We start from the raw sequence: 17,263 nt of genomic DNA on the forward strand, positions 1-17,263 counted from the left end.
GTCTGTCTTCCTTGGGGGGAGAAAACTCTCTTCAGGTCGTCTGCCTATTTTTTGTTGGATTATTTGTTCTTTATTTGTTTTTGGTGTTGAATTATAGAACTTCTTTATATAATTTGGATATTAACTGCTTGTTGGATATATCCTTTGCAAATATTTTCTCCCATTCAGTAGGTTTCCTTGTCATTTTTGTTGATAGTTTATCAAACTCTTTTTTATTAACTTTAGTTTCAAATATGTGTATATTTATATTTATATATATATGTATATATACATATACATATATAATATACATATATTTATATATATATATATGAATTGTGTATAGTAAGGAATATCTTAAACAGATGGTTGTTTGGCGTAGTGTCACAAAAATTAAATCACACAGTAAGTTCCAGAAACTGCAGTACTATCAATATTTTTGTTTCTTTGAGGTTGATTCTTCTGGTTTCCAAATGTCCCTTCAGTTAAAACGACTTAATAGATGGGGTGCCTGTGTGGCTGAAGTCGGTTGACCGTCCGACTTCAGCTCAGGTTATGATCTCACAGTTTGGGAGTTTAAGCCCTGCGTCTGGCTCTGTGCTGACAGCTCAGAGCCTGGAGCCTGCTTTGGATTCTGTGTCTCCCTCTCTCTCTGCCCCTAACCCACTCGTATTATGTCTCTGTCTCTCTCAAAAAAATAAATAAACGTTAAAAAAATAATAAAACAACTTAATAGAAAAAAATTTAAATGATCATATAGAATGCCTCAATTAATATTATTCAAATTTGGTTCCTTCATCTTTACAATTATTGTATTAGAATTGTTTATTTCAAACTAGCTGTTCAAACACATGGAGACAGGGACTGTGCTGAAAGCAAATCTAAATGATACCCAATCTCTATAAACTTTTTCTTGAAATGAATGACTAGGTTAGTCAAGTGTTTTTCAAGTACACTTTTATAGCTGAAAGTTCTCTAATTTAGCATCAATGAAGAATATAGTATTTACTAAGCGACAAGTATGCAAATTTGATATTTAAACATGCATTATTAAATTGAAGAGAATGTAATTGTTTAGAACTTAGACCAATAAAATATTTTGTTGAGGAGGACTTTTTTTTTATAGTTTTATTTTTTAACATTTACTTATTTTTTGAGAGACAGAGTGAGACAGAGCATGAGCGGGGGAGGGGCAGAGAGAGGAGACACAGAATCGGAAACAGGCTCCAGGCTCTGAGCCATCAGCCCAGAGCCTGACGCGGGGCTCGAACTCCTGGACCGCGAGATCCTGACCTGGCTGAAGTCGGACGCTTAACCGACTGCGCCACCCAGGCGCCCCTATAGTTCCCTTTTAACAAATAAAGGAAGCTATCTTCTATCCTTATTTTCCAGGTCCGTTGTTGTAGTTTCGTTTACTGGAAGTAAATTGCAGTGCAATTTCTCACTGTGGTTTTCTCAAAATGAAAATAAAGCTGGTATCTAATGTGTTTTCACATCACAAGTGCACAGTTAATCTTGTATATGGATAAGACACCTTTGCTAAATGCTAGAAAAAACTGATAGAACTAGCTTTTGGTGTTCTTGCAATATCTTTACTACCTTCCCTTTATTTAAAGGACTTTGGATCTATAATTTTACTCAAATGTGGGAATTGAGTGGGGATTAAAACTCTATTTTGGTGGTTTCAATCAGGCCTCTATGCACGAGCTAGAATACTTTTTAATATTGGAGATATAATAGTACCTTAATGAGAGGACATTAATTATGATACTTGGAAATCCATGGTCAGTTTATAGCTACAATAATCTATGAGTCCTATAATTTTGATGATTCTAATGGCCCTATTGTTCATTAGGGCCACAACAGACCTTTGCCTCTTGTAAATAAATCCCATGTCTTTGGTTTCTGACAACAGGAATACTGCCAATCCCAGTGTTTTGGGAGACACCTGTGTTACTTTGGCATCGCTTACCTGTAATCTCTTTGGATAAAAGTTATCTAATCTCTGGATAAAAGGAATGGTCTGGGAGAATCATAGTGAATGGTTAATCAGGTTACAATCTGGACAGACATTCTAACATTCCATATTCCAAAGTTCTTATATCCTTCTTACCTTAAATACAATGAATTTCTGTCATTGTACTCCTCATGGGTTTCCATTGGGACTAATTTTTAGACAACAGGCTTATTAAACAACTAGAAATAAGTCCAACTGATCAAAGTAACCAGAGGTTTTGGTAAGGATCCAATTTGATTTTTTTTTTTTTTTTTTTGGATTGAGCACCTTCAGAACCCATTCCTTTTGAAAATACTCAAAAAGATTACTGATATAAATAAGTCTGGCAATCCTTTTACTATGTCATTTTTTTCCTGTGTACACTTAGCTTCTATTCTAAGCTTAGCTCTAACCAAATTCTATGTGTAGATACAATGAAGATTGGGTAGATAGGAAGGGGGATGAGAATTGTGTTCTCAGTCTTAGGTAATTCCCTCATTTGCCAATGATGTTAAAATGGACTGGGAAATGGACACATTTATACCTTTCTTATTATTATCCTAATAAATTGCTTCTTCTGCTTATGCTAATAAAAATTAATTGCTCTTCCATTCAAGGACTCTGAGAGATAAAGGTTACTTAAAGGTTAAGACACTGAACAGGAAAGAATTAGAAACTGGTTCAGTGAAATGGGGATATACGGCAAGATTCAGAGAATGTGGCCACCAGATTCAGCCTTCCTAGGACATCACTTACTGGACTACTAAACCTCAGATGCAAACCTTAAACTTTCATTTTTATATCATCCACTCAAGTTTCAAAATACTTGATGGTAAGATACATTCAGTTGCCTTTGGGATTTTCTGATTTCATTTTGACTTCAAAGGGCATAGGAAGGAAGAGACCACACACTGTTTTTGTTTATTTGTTTAAGGGAGAGATGGGACTCCATGTAGCACAAAGTCTTGCATAAAGTAGGAAGCAGGCTGTGAGGATTCACACACACACACACACACACACACACACACACAAAGAAAGAAAGAAAGAAAGAGAAAAAAGAAAAAGAAAGAAAAAAAATGACCAATATCTGACCATAAATGACCATAAAAGCCAGAGACTTTTATGATAAGTCAATATTGTATGTCCTTTTCTTCATCTCGAGTGTTCAAGGCAATCTGAGCATTAAAAATTATACTATAAAATTACATTTATTTAAAAAATATAAGTGAATTATTGCCTGTAGGTTTTCTTCCAGGTAATAATAGCTTCAAGCAGGACAGATGATACAAAGCTATTTTAAGAATAACATGTGTGACGTTTATCCTGTGACTGACTTAGGTTTAATTTCATTTAATAGTTTTCCACATAAATGTGTATTAATTTAAGTCTTTGAATAGAGGTAAGGTCAAAAGTAGATCTGGTACCATTCTACTTTGAGCTTGGATGGACCACGTACTTTGGAGGAAAATAAAATCCGTCTGGGGTGCAAATAAATCCATCTCTGTTATGACGTACTTGCTACAATAAGTATGACTCATAACTTTCTGCTATTATAAGATACTCAGTGGCAAAACAAAATATTCATGTCTAAATTATAACATATTGATTAAATGTTTTTGATTGCTTTGTAGTTTTCTCATGCCGTCAACAATGCCCTAGAGATATTAATTTATATTTCCATAAGATTTATTCACTTTTATGGTACTTTTGGATGACCTTAAAAATAATTAATATATTAATTTGCATATGCATATGATCATTGGTGAATTAGAATATTTATTTTGTTTTAATATTTCCAGATTTATATTCGGTAGACTAAATGTATGTACAGATTTTATAATATTGGATAGAGTGATTATTCTTTCTCCTCATCTTTTTTAGTTATAGTTTTACAGATATGGCCTAGTCCTAAAATACACAAGAGTTTTCCTTTACTCTAGTAGGTTTCTGGTAAGTCAATGTAAAACTTTGCAATATGGTGTCACAAAAAAAATTTGTTTTGAAAATAGACATTTTCCTGGTTTTTTTTCCTCAAACCAGTGTTTAAAGTAATCAATCTCATATTTTATTTCAGTCGTATACCTTGAAATTCGTACACTGATTTGTCAGTCTTGAAAAATTAAAGAATGAATTATTTTAACATAATTATAACTCCGATGAATAGTCTTAGAATATAAATCAACTGTATGTTTGCTCAAAGAAATTTCAAATATTCTTTAACCATATCATAAACTAGACATTTGTTACCAATTTCCTACTGTTAGTTTCTTTGTCTTAATCCTCAATCTGTACTCTCTAACAGACTTTTTAGTAATGAATTGTAGGGGAAGTAGAATCTTGGGCAAAATAAATTTTTATGACTGTTTTCTATTGTTATTTAAAGGATTTCTAAAGAAATAGGATATGGAAGGACAATTAATTTAAAAATTGTCAAAGTTAACACAGAACAAAAATGTCTTTTGATTTTTAATGTGTCTTGCTAAATGTCTAATGTTGCATTCTAATCATTTTTGATTAAGCATTGCCAGACTTAAATTAGACATTGAATCATAGAATAAACTTTACGTTACATACACGTTATATTCTTTATTTCTGTGTATCCGTTTAAGAAAATATGAAATTCCTTAGTTCAACCAAACTTTAGTGACTCTAACACTTTCATTTTAATGCATTTCAGTAAGGTACATGGAGACGTAATCAATACGGATCTAACACCCACTCATAATGCTTTGGAATTGAACCGAAAGATCATTTTGAAGGAAAATAATACATAAGGGGTACTGCTCTTACTGCTAATGTCAAACCCCTTTTCAGGGAAAGAAAGAGAAAACTAAGAAAACAAATTTGTCTCTGAAGAGATGGAAATGATAGGTACATTAGACCATTAAAGCCTTCCTGTTGTCTGTGCCTTACTCATTTACCAAGGCACTGCTCTTGTGCGTCTGTTGTCATCCATTATTTATGCATCTTATTCATGCCGCTGCAAACAGTGCCAGTGGTATGCATTCTTTGTTACCGTGTTTTTTCAGACAGTGTAAATAAATAAGCAGAAATTCAGACCATCTATAATGTTACGACTCTCCTTCCTTCTGTTCATTTATGTTGATGCTTCGCATGTTGCACACCTTCTAATATCCCTTTCCTGTTTTTCATTATTTAATTCATGCTACCTCAAGCCTATTAATAAATAAGTATCTTGATGTCTTGTTCTGCCTTTCTGAAGTTCTCAAGGGAGCATACAGATTAAACCTCTATTAGAATTTTTCCCACATTACTAGTTTGGTACAAGTGAATTACATATGTAAACACAAACATTGATGTTCATATATTTATAAATGATGCATATTAATATATAAGCAATATAAGAAAGCGATTAACCTGTCAGATGCCAGAAGACAAAGTGAACATATCACATTTCTGCTGTAAGTCAATCTGGGTATAATCTTGACCCACATGTTCACGCAGTATTGAAATTGCCAAATGGAATCTCATAATCATCATTTGCGCTTCCCATTTTCCCGGATGATGGAAGTGGTTCCCATAGGGATGCGTCGGTTGATCTGACTTAGTATCAGTGAAAAAATGGCCAGTGTGCACCATTCGGTGTCATGATCCAAATTAAGTTCAAAGAGAGGATCTGGTATTCAGGATGTGGGTTGATTTGCTTCTACTTCTTACAACCCAGAAAACACATAGCATTTCTATCCCTTCGTTAACTGCATTCCCTCTTTATACCCTCTTCACGTTATTTTGTCCCTGGCACACTCGTTCTGTAGCATGACTGTTTCTTCTTTTTCCCTGCCCCCATTTCAAAGAAGGATTTCAGATGAGAACTGAATCACAGTTTAATTTTAATCTTGTTCCCCTTGCCCAAAGAGACATACCTAGAAAAATGTTTCCATGGCCAATGCCAAAGAAATTATTGCCTATGTTTTCTTCTAAGAGTTTTATGGTTTCAGTTCTCACATTTAGGTCTCTCATGCATTTTGAGTTTATTTTTGTGTGTGGTGTAAGAAAGTGGTCCAGGTTCATTCTTTTGCGTGTGGCTGTCCAGTTTTCCCAGCCTCATTTGTTGAAGAGAGTGTCTTTTCCCAATTGCATATTCTTGCCTCCTTTGTGGTACACTAGTTGAGCTTATAAGCATGGGTTTATTTCTGAGATGTGATAAACACTTTTAATATAGTGCTAATTAATAGTGTGGGTCCTAAATTAAAAAGGCTGAGAAACATCGTACAGGAAGCAGATCACTTTCCTGGAAAGACAGTTAACTTATAATTGCTTAAAGTGTAAAATTTTCAATAACGTTCTGCAAATACTACCACCTTTGACTCTTACACCAATCCTGAAGCTTTCCTAGTAGATGATGTGATCTCTGGTTCACTACAAAAAAATGTGACTTAAGGGTGCCTGAGTGGCTCAGGCAGTTAAGCATCCAACTTCGGCTCGGGTCATGATCTCATAGCTTGTGGGTTTGAGCCCCGCATCAGGCTCTGTGCTGACAGCTCAGAGTCCGGAGCTGCTTTGGATTCTGTGTCTCCATTCCTCTCTGCCCATCTCCCACTCAAGCTCTCTCTATCTCTTTCTATCTCTGTCTCTTAAAAATAAAATAAATGTTAAAAATTTGTTTAAAATGTGACTTAGATTATTTTCCTTTTCTGCAGTACCTAAAAGGAGGGTAGGAGGGCGTGGTATCTCAGGACACAGAGATACCATTCTGAACTCCAATTTCTAATCTGGAGTTGCGTCTGGAAAAATCAGGTGAGGGAATTAAATCCTACCCTGAGAATATTCCCCTTGTCAGGTATCGTCTTAGGTATTTTTGAGAGTGTTTTGTTTTTGTTTTTTGTTTTTGAGCGGTCATGAAATTATCAGACTCACATGAAAACATTTCAGAAATTGAGAAGATTTTGAAAACGTAAAGAATAGAATCCCGCTAAGGAAATGAAATATCCTGTATGTAACACTCCACACTAAGTCCAAAAGATAAACTCTGGTTAATATAGGTGGGTTATATATAGATCAATACCAGCCTTTGTAAGAAGGATATAAGTCTTATTTGGCTGAAGGCTTAATATCAGACAACAGAGAGTGAGGGAGGACAAGAATGCCAATGTGAGTGAAGCCAGCCTGATGAGGAATAGAGCCAGTGAGGGAGACAAGAATATTCTCACTCTTCCATGAACTTGACGCATCCCACCTACAAGCTGCATTTGCGCTTCAAGAAGGACATTCACGAACTAATTTAAACACATCCAGAGAAGAAGGATGACGATGGGCTAGGAGATCATCTCCTATGAGGATCATTTGAGAGAACTGAGGAGACTCCTCTCTACCAGGAGGTAAGCTGGTTGAGACTGGGGTGGGGAAGGATTGACAGGTGGGGAAGGATTGACAGGTGTGGAAGGAGCTGTTTTCACAAAATATTTCAGGGTGTTACATGAAAGAACATTTAAACTTTTCAGAACAGGAACCCTCACGGGGCGCCTGGGTGGCTTGGTCAGTTAAGCGTCCGACTTCAGCTCAGGTCATGATCTCACGGTCCGTGAGTTCGAGCCCCGCATCAGGCTCTGTGCTGACAGCTCGGAGCCTGGAGCCTGTTTCAGATTCTGTATTTCCCTCTCTCTGACCCTCCCCTGTTCATGCTCTGTCTCTCTGTATCTCAAAAGTAAATAAACGTTAAAAAAAATTAAAAAAAAAAAAAGAACAGGAACTCTCAGGTGTAGACATCAATGCAGCGTCCTATCTTTTGAAAACGATGTTATCCATCCAGCAGTTGAAAGCACTGCTTTTTGATATGTTGTGAAAGAGTGCTGTCAACTGGATAACCTTGTGCGTCCATTCTGAGATTCTATTATTTCATTAATGATACATTGCATCCCTGCACAATAACATAGACATGGTGCTACAGCTTGGTTAGCACATGCGTAAGAACTTACGGCTTTGTGTGTTGTTCTACAATATATAAAATAGTAGAAAATATAGTTTGGGTACCTTGAGTACTGATAACATGAAACATGGAATTGAACGGAGTGACAGTGTAGCTGGCTTCTCCTTAGTTTCACAAAACAGGTGTATGACAGTGTGTGGAGGACCAAATTTGTCTGAAGGAACAATAAAAACCAACAAAAAACATAATGTTAGCATCTGAAGCAGGATAAGAAGCTTAGTATAACATTTTAATCCTAACATTTTAATTATATTTTCTCAATAGGTATTTGCTCAATGGATGAACTTATAAATGAATTACAAAGCAGGCAGCTTGTTTTCAACACTTCAGTGAGATTTCTAAATGGACCAGTCATTTAATATAAGAAAATGTCTAAAGGTAGGGGAAACACAGCCCTAGGTCTCAATTTCTTCTTGACATGGGCCCAAAAACATGTTTTTAATGGTTTTACCTGGGTTCTGCACCACTGTGAAATGTCACTGAACCCAGGTAGAGGGAGTTGGGGTTTTTGATCTTGTGCTAAATCAGGCTCACTATGGGTGGCAGCTGGTCTATAATTGAGAAGAAAAGTCTGGCTGTTTGGGGTGCGGGCATTCCCTGTATAATCACAGCAATGTGCTGGCTTGGCATATCATCAAATATTCTTTTTGAACCTGTCTGATCACTTCCAGAGACAGAGGAGGTTCTATTTTGTAATGGTTTGTTGAACCATCATTTAGAAAGATGCTTCCTCCATTTTCGTGGAATGGCTTTTAGTGCTGGGTGTTTTAGTCATGTCTACAAGGGTCTACTACATGCTGACAATGCCAGAAACTTGTTTCAATATTCCAGAAAGGTAAGAGAAAAGAAATGGATATTTTTGCAACAGAGGTTACATTTGAAATGACCCAGGGTAAGAATGACGTATAGAGGCAGATTAAGTCTTGAGGAAAATCAAAGGCATAAATCCTATTTGCTTGAATCTCACAGATATTCCAGAGATGAGCCATGTTCAGTGGTGAAAATTCTCTTTTCTCTTGACAGTATTTCATTCATGCCCCTACTTTTAAGTCCTAAAATTCTATTTGGGAACATATAATGTTGCTTTTAAAGTCACTTGACATAAAATGTCTTACTACATGAAAATTTTTGTTTTCAGTCCTTGGAACAGAAAGAAAACATATCCGATTGCATAACATTTGACAGCTCATAAGGAAAGCCTAACTCCTGAGGTTGACGTTGAAATGAACGCTAATGCATGTTCATTAAGGACTTTTGGTACCCAAAGTTTTGAAATACGGTGAGGATGCTGGGAGAAAATCCCCATTCTGGAAGTCTTCTGGGATCCTTTTATCTTTTTTTTAACCACTTGATTCAAATGCCTACTGGATTTAGGGGCTTTGTACCATCTCCATTTACAGCTCAGAGTTGAATGCAAGTGAAAGTTTTTCTTCTCTTGCTTTGTGTCAGTTACGACTATTGGTTACATAGAAAGCAAATCCGTCCAGAGTACTTTACAAAGTAGAGAGCTATTTTTCCCCCCTCACAAATGTAGGTAGTACAGGCTTGTGCAAAGCCTTGATGATGTTATCAAGGACACAGATTTCTTCTAATTTCTTGCTTAGCTTACAGCTTCTCATTCTCATGTTAGCAACATGACTAGTACATCTCTGGCCATCTTCCTCACAGGAAGGAGGTTAAGGAGAGCAAAGGATAAAATGCAAAAGCCTAGAAGACATATGTCAGCAGTTACTTATATTAACATATCGCTATTCGCACATTTTGGCAAACCTTATCTGCGAGACGTTCTGGGAAGATAAATATTTTAAATTGGGTACATTGCAACATTATACAAAAAGTAGGAAACTGTTAGTAAGGAAGGAGTTGTGAATGACTAGATGCCGAACAGGCACCTGAAAGTGGTGCCACAAAGCTTTTAATAGCTTCCACAAAGCTATTAAAATTTAAAGGAGAAAAATATATATCTAATTATACAAAAAAGTAAATGGTCAGTGCAGAGTATTGAGGAAAACCAGAAAACTGAAAGAAAAGCTAACAATTTTAAAAAGTTAACTGAAACCCTACCTCCTGAAAGAAATAATGTTAATAACAGTTAATGCTCTCTTCTCTTTCTTACACTTGATCTCTTGTTCTCTGTGTGTATTTGTACTTCGTGTTGGTTTTGAAAAAAAAATAATGCTAAGGAGTATATTACATCAGAGTTCAATTCTCTTAACCTTGACCGTTATGAATATTTCCAGTAGTAATAATTACTAGCTACTATTTTACAAGTCTTTAAACGTTACTACTTTCTATCATATGCATATACCTTTTCCGCAGAAATTGCCTTCATATTTACACTTGAATTTCATTCCTAATCATAGAATGACAGCAGTGTTCCCTAAATGTCCCTTTACTTGGAGTCACACAACCTGGGTTTGGTCCTAGTTCTATTAGTGAAGTTTCTGAAAGGTTTGGGAAGGCGGCCAGTCACTCATGTTCTTCCTTCCTCCCAAGATTGTAGCCAATCAAGAAACTGACATGGCGGATCAGAGACCTGGGATTAAAACAGCTGAGCTATCTCTAATAAAAGTTATATTGGAGAATAAGCCTTGGCCTTGAGGCCCTATTGGCCTCCTAACACGTGTGCCTTCAAATCCTCAGACTACTTTATTCCATTCCCCGACAGTCCTGGACAACGGCCGACCCACTGAATTTATCACATCGTAAAAAGCAAACTTGACTGTTACTTCATGGAGACGTGGTGGAGAGCCCAGCAGAGGCTCAGCCTCTGCGTCTGGTCCCATCTCCCAAGCCCTGCAGTGAGGGAGGGAGGCCAGCCTTTGTGTAGAGGGAGGCCCTGTGCGTGAATATGGACACAGGAGCTCAGGAAACCTGTGTCCTCCCCGGTGTCGTCAACAATCCCGCTGTGTGACCTTGGGTAAGCATTTTGACTTCTTTTAGATTTTGTTTTATCAGGTTAAATCGAAAATAATGCTATTTACCATGCAGGAGATTTGTAAAGATTTAATAATGCAATATTTAAAATGAATACTGAAATTTAGGTCTGGGTTTTCTGAACTGGAGATTTGATCCAACACACCATTACTTTGTTGTTGTTTCTGTTGTTAGTGTGTAATGCAGAATTAAGGATTAAGGGGCCAACATCAACCCAAACAGCATTTAGGTACTTTTTCCTCAATACACAATTAAAAATACGTGTTAGTAGTGGTAATAATAGCAATTCAAGATGATGAAATATGATAGGTAGACAAATAATGTGATAAATTGAGAGTTTTATATTTTCTTGGCAGTTTTTCAATGTGATTTACAAAGCTGTATTTTTTTGGAAAACCATTTTTTTGTTTGTTTCTAAGAAAAATTTGTAATTTCAACATTTCTCCTTATTCTCGTTTGATATTGACATCGTCACGGACCTCTCATGCCCTCTTTTTGCAGAAAGAAAGTAGATACATATTAATGTCATTCTGTGTCATCCGTGTGTTCGGAAGGGTGAGGGGGTATTCCCTAGGGCCTTCATATTTGTGTCAAGAGTATATAAAACTGTTATTATTGTCCATTTATTTTGATACTTGGTTATACTATCTTTTTTAAAAATTTTTAATGTTTATTTATTTTGAGAGAGAGACAGAGGGACCGAGCGTGAACAGGGGAGGGGCAGAGAGAGAGGGAGACACAGAATCTGAAGCAGACTCCAGGCTCTGAGCTGTCAGCACAGAGCCCAAAGGACGGCTCGAACTCACAGACTGCGAGTTGGTGACCCAAGCCGAAGTAAGACGCTTGGCCTGAGCCACCCCGGCACCCCTTGGTTATGCTATATTTAATTTAGATGACACAGACTGAATTTTTTCCTCTGCAGTTTTGTGGGATTTCTCAGAGGCAAGTGGAAGTAGAAAGTTAAGGGGATTCCACAGTGTCTGTCAGACCTCTAGAGATCGCAAGGCCCCGCCATGCCTGCAAATGACCTCAGGGTTGTCGGATCGAGCCCTGCGTGGAGCCCTGCACCTACTTAAGATTCTCTCTCTTTCTCTCTCTCTCTCCCTCTGCTCCTCCCCCACTCTCTCTCACTCTCCTCTCTCTCTTTCTCAAATAAACAAATAAATAAAAGCCCTTGAAGCCCCCAGATGCTAATCTGAATGATGGGAAAAAAAAAATAAATACTGGGTGGAGGGCACTACGAAATTCATGACTTCAGTGCAATTTTGAAGAGCTTTAAAAATAACTTAGTAGGTACTATTTGTCCAGACAGGCAATACGCTACAGATATAGCTTGTAGAATGCAGAGTTAATATTCAAATTAAAAATCAGTATCCGGGCGCCTGGGTGGCTCCGTCGGTTAAGCGTCCGACTTTGGCTGGGGTCATGATCTCGCGGTCCGTGAGTTCGAGCCCCGCGTTGGGTTCTGTGCTGACAGGTTGGAGCCTGGAGCCTGTTTCGGATTCTGTGTCTCCCTCTCTCTCTGACCCTCCCCCATTCATGCTGTCTCTCCCTGTCTCAAAATAAATAAACGTTAAAAAAAAAAAATCAGTATCTTAATCCATCAGCATTGTGAACAGATCTGATCAAATCCTTTTTTCCTTTTTATCGCCTTACACTTTTTGGAAGCTAAGTTCATCACTGACACAGCAAATAGACCGTCTTTATGCCCCGGCATAGAAGTAGTAAAAAATATGACCGATCTTACTTTTTATGTAATCCCCACAAGGGAGGCAGGCTGGCAAAAAAAAAAAAAAAAAAAAAAAAAAAAAAAATTGAATGAGCTGCTATGGTTTTTATTTATTATTAAAATCTATTACACTTTTTTCAAATGCAAATAGGGTTTAAATTTGACGCTTCTTATCTTAAATCTGCTATGGTCATTCCAATTTCTGTTGTGTTAAATTACCTCCTCCTTTACTTTCTGATCCATAAAGTCCTTGTCTAGACCCTGGCTAACTAATATATTTAGATTAATGAAATGTCTTTCTTGTAGTGCTCTGACTTTCTGGCTTCAAGCCTTTCTGACTTTCAGCTAATCCTACTCTTATGCATGATCCAATCCAGAGGGATAAATGATCATAAAAGACTCCATTTTATTCCCCACTACTTAACATTACTTGACTCCAAGGATATCCATGACCTTGACTTATTTCTGGCCGCGATGTCTCATTTCTCAAAGTCTCATTCTTTCATTACTCATTCTTTTTCCTCAATCCCACTTAATATGATCCCCACACTTAGAATTGTTCTCCACAGCCTGGCCTGTATTTGTGTTCTTCCGTGCATAACACTTACCCCCAACAGATACCTGGCAAATGATTTCCTCATTGCAGAGTTATGTGGCATCATCTCCAACCACTTGGCTGCACTGGCCTCTTCTTGCAGATTTTGTCTGCAAAGCCTCCTACTTCTTACGAGCTAATTTTTATATAGTGTGTGAAATCTACATGGTCACTCTCTTCCCTCTTTGGATTCCTTAACCCACATCTAACTCCTCAGTTCACTAGGATCCTTGGTGATAGGAACCCGGAAGATAAACCTCATAATGCCTATCATCACCATGTGTTTAGCAACTCAATAACAACAACAACAACAACAACAACAACAACAACAACAACAGTTTTCTCATATAACCTTCACTTTCAACAATTTAGTAAATAATTTTCCATGAAGGCCCATGAAAAAAAATGTCTGAAACGAGTTCCCATAATTCTCCGACATCGTAACTACAGTGAACAGAATCTGGGTGCAGAGATACAAGGGTTTTATTCCCAAGTGCAGTATTTATTAGCTTTGTAATTTTGAGAAATTTCTTATCTGTAAGATGCCACAAATAAAGCTCATATTTCGCATTGTTGTGTTGAATATTAATTAAAATAACGAACATAAACAGCACGGCACTGCCTAGCGATTGTGAAATCTCTTTAGTTAATTTTTAACCGTGATTTCAAATGTGCTATCAATTGTGGGTTCAAATAATGGTCCACAGAGGAGTGTGGTCTGGTGGGATTTGTGACCTGAAGATCTGGCTCTGCCTCTTGTCTCTGGTAATTTATAGAAGCAGGAGTTTGGGTAAGCCACTTAACCTCAGTTGTAAAATGAAGGTATTAACGAATGCATTATGGGACTCTGGCGATGGTGAACTGGTTTCTTGAGTTAGGGGAATACCTCATAAATGGTAAGTGTTATGTCAATGTTATTGAAATCCGGGGTTGTTACCTTATAAGAAAGAACAAGTATATGCATTTTATGTGTAGTTTTTACTCAATCATATTTTGGGTTTAAGCATAGGAGCAGAAATCGCCACTAATAATAAAAGTAAAGATGGAAAAACATATATACTGACAAGGAATTAGAAGGAAGATTGATTTTAGATGGAAGGCCCTGCAATATCTATTTGTTTGTAGATACTTTGCTACCTTGCACTGTGTGATAGGGATAAGTATTTTTTAAGTACTGCATTTTAGTAAAGTTAGACTTGCTTTGGTAAATTAGTAAAGTTAGACTTTAGTAAAGTTAGTCTTGGTTCATGATCCTATGAGTCATTATAAATAGCTTATTTTGAGCTTACTATTAAATAGTCTTAGAAGGTGTTTCTTTTCTGTTTCTATTCTGGTGACACCAAAAAAAAAAAAAATCCTTTGTGCCTTTGCCGTGTTGTGATATTCATAAAAAATAAAAAGTGGGGCTCCTAGGTGGCACAGTCGGTTAAGCATCTGACTTCAGCTCAGGTCATGATCTCACGGTTTGTGAGTTCGAGCCCTGCGTTGGGCTCTGTCCTGACAGCTCGGAGCCTGGAGCCTGCTTTGGATTCTGTCTCCCTCTTTCTGCTCCTCCCCTGCTCGTGATCTGTCTCTCTCAAAAATAAATAAACATTAAAAAAAAATTAACTAGAGTCCCTCAGCATCACCAAATTACTTTTTTTTTAAGTTTTGTTTTGTTCTGTTTTTTGTTTTTGTTTTTGTTTTTTTTTAATTTATTTTGAGAGTGAGAATGAGCAGGGAGGGACAGAGAGAGAGGGAGAGAGAGAATCCCAAGCAGACTCCACACTGACAGCTAGGAGCCTAATGTGGGGCTCAATCTCACAAATCGTGAGATCGTGACCTGAGAGGAGACCAAGAATCAGACGCTTACCTGCCTGAGCCACTCAGGCGCCCCCTCCCCCCAAATTATGTTTTTCTTAAATTGTGTACTATTCTTTCCAGTTTGACAAACAGATGCAAAGTTGCTCAAAGGCATATAAGGTCGTATTGCCTGTAGCCTCTCTTTATAGATAAAACTATGTAGAAATGGTCTAGTAAGTTGAATACTGAAAGCATATGTTGGCCAGTCTTGAAGTGGATGTCTTATGGTCCTTGATTCAAAATGTACAACTGTACAACAACTAGAAAGATTGAAAATGGTTTGCTGGAGTGGATGACATGAGCCGTTGGGTAGGTTAGTGATGCCAGCCCCTTTCTGTACCTACTCCAAGGACATGTGGGTTTGGATTGTATCAGGCGATCACAGTGAAATCACTTCAGGCTTGCTGTTCACGTACAATATGCGGCCATTTGTAGAACTTACATGTATTGGTGCTTAATGTCTGTTTCAGTAAGTCTGAAAGGGAACTCTGTGTGTGTGTGTGTGTGTGTGTGTGTGTGTGTGTGCATGTGCTTGTAGGAAAACATTTTACCCAGATCATGAGAATTGATATTTATCTGAATTTCCGAATTATCCTTGATTTAAAAGTGGGGGGAAATTATTCTATGACTGTGAGTGCTGGATTTAGTCTCAGGATTGATATTTTCTGGGCGCTTTCAGTCATCCCTGTTAATCAGAATAATGGCAGTAGCACTGATGGTAACTAATGTTTACTGAAGACATTTTTATTCGGAATTCCTTGAAGTGACATACAGGCACAGCCTTGTTTAAGGTTCACGATTAGCCAAAGAGGTAGACATTGTTATTTTTCCCATTCAGCGGAGGAGGAAATTGAGGCACAGGGAGGTAAAATGAGTAATTTACGGGGGTTTACTGTGAAATCACTTTGAACAAAATATCACAATTGTCAAGGAGCCATGTGCCTCAAATTCTGTTCGTTTTATTGTTTACCTTATTTTTTGAGTATTCTCTTATTTTTTTTAATTTTTGTATTTTTATTTTTTTAATGTTTATTTATTTTTGAGAGAGGGAGACAGATGGCAAGCAGGGGAGGGGCAGAGAGAGGGAGACACAGAATCCGAAGCAGGCTCCAAGCTCCGAGCTGTCGGCACAGAGCCCGACGCGGGGCTCGAACTCACTAATCGTGAGATCACGACCTGAGCCTAAGTTGGACGCTCAACCGAATGAGCCACCTCGGCGCCCTTGAGTATTCTTTTAAATAAAAACAATGTTGGAAGGGCTGATTCATTAAGCCATTGGATTAGTGCTCATTAATTAATCCATTAGAAAAGAAAGTTCCTTGAGGGGGTGCCTGGGTGGCTCAGTCAGTTAAGCTTCCTACTCTCGATCTCTGCTCAGGTCATGATCTCCCTGTTGGTGAGTTTGAGCCTTGCGTCGGGCTCTATGCTGACTGCATGGAACCAGCTTGGAATTCTCTCTCCCTCTCTTTATGCCCCTACCCCAGTTGTTCTCTCTACCCCCTCTCACTCCTTCTCTCTCTCTCTCTCTCTTTCTCTCAAAATAAATAAACTTAAAAAAAAATAAAGTCCCTTTCTCCACTGGGTGCCCAAAGAGGCAGATAGAATCGAAAGAGGAGAAATGCATCCATTGTGTGCAAATGGACTCACGTGCTATGTTTAGGTTTTTCGTACATGTGGTATGTCTATGATCTTTCTGTAATGTTACACGTCACTCTGTCTCAATTGTTAAAAGTTACAGACTGTGTCAAAAAGGAGAAATGAAAAACTCACATTAGTGCAGGTTAAGAAATCACCCGCGAAACAGAAACCTGTGCAAATAGCTCACCCACTCTGCATGACATGGAGATGTGGAGTGTGCAAAGCGGTGCCCAGGACCAAGGCTGTCGGGGGGCTTCAAGATGCCGTTAGAAAGTACAGCCATCTTGGAAGACACCATAGTTTCCCGAAAGACATACAACTAGCTGTGAACTTCTAACAGTTTGGGAGTTTGCTACTAACGTTTCAAGGCAGTCAGTGGAAAGGATGTGCAAATACGGATGTGTTCACCAGTGCTGAAAAAATGGAGTTGTGTTTGTGAGTGTTGTTGCTTTAATGGGAGAAGCACACACAGAGGACAGTTTGGGTTTGAAATTGGAATCTTTCATTCCAGTCTTCGAGTCTGTTTCTCAAAGGACTAATCGCATTCAAGACTTACATTCTTGAAGTCGGCTCCTCATGGGTTCCTTTCTTGGGTAATAA

General features: G+C 37.8%; 2 long non-coding RNA genes across 2 annotated transcripts; both read left to right on the plus strand.

The window, feature by feature from the left end:
• Window positions 1-2,000: 2,000 nt before the first annotated feature.
• On the plus strand, window positions 2,001-5,039 carry LOC121037926 (uncharacterized). Its single transcript, XR_005794059.1, has 2 exons — window positions 2,001-2,216; window positions 4,653-5,039. It is a non-coding gene; the product is annotated as an uncharacterized LOC121037926 (long non-coding RNA).
• Window positions 5,040-6,903: 1,864 nt separating this feature from the next.
• On the plus strand, window positions 6,904-11,057 carry LOC121037927 (uncharacterized). The gene is made up of 3 exons (XR_005794060.1): window positions 6,904-7,314; window positions 8,187-8,300; window positions 10,591-11,057. It is a non-coding gene; the product is annotated as an uncharacterized LOC121037927 (long non-coding RNA).
• The last annotated feature ends 6,206 nt before the right edge of the window (window positions 11,058-17,263 follow it).

The sequence above is a fragment of the Herpailurus yagouaroundi genome, unplaced genomic scaffold (genome assembly GCF_014898765.1).
Source record: "Herpailurus yagouaroundi ecotype Mexico unplaced genomic scaffold, PumYag 164, whole genome shotgun sequence".
Lineage (NCBI taxonomy): Eukaryota > Metazoa > Chordata > Mammalia > Carnivora > Felidae > Herpailurus > Herpailurus yagouaroundi.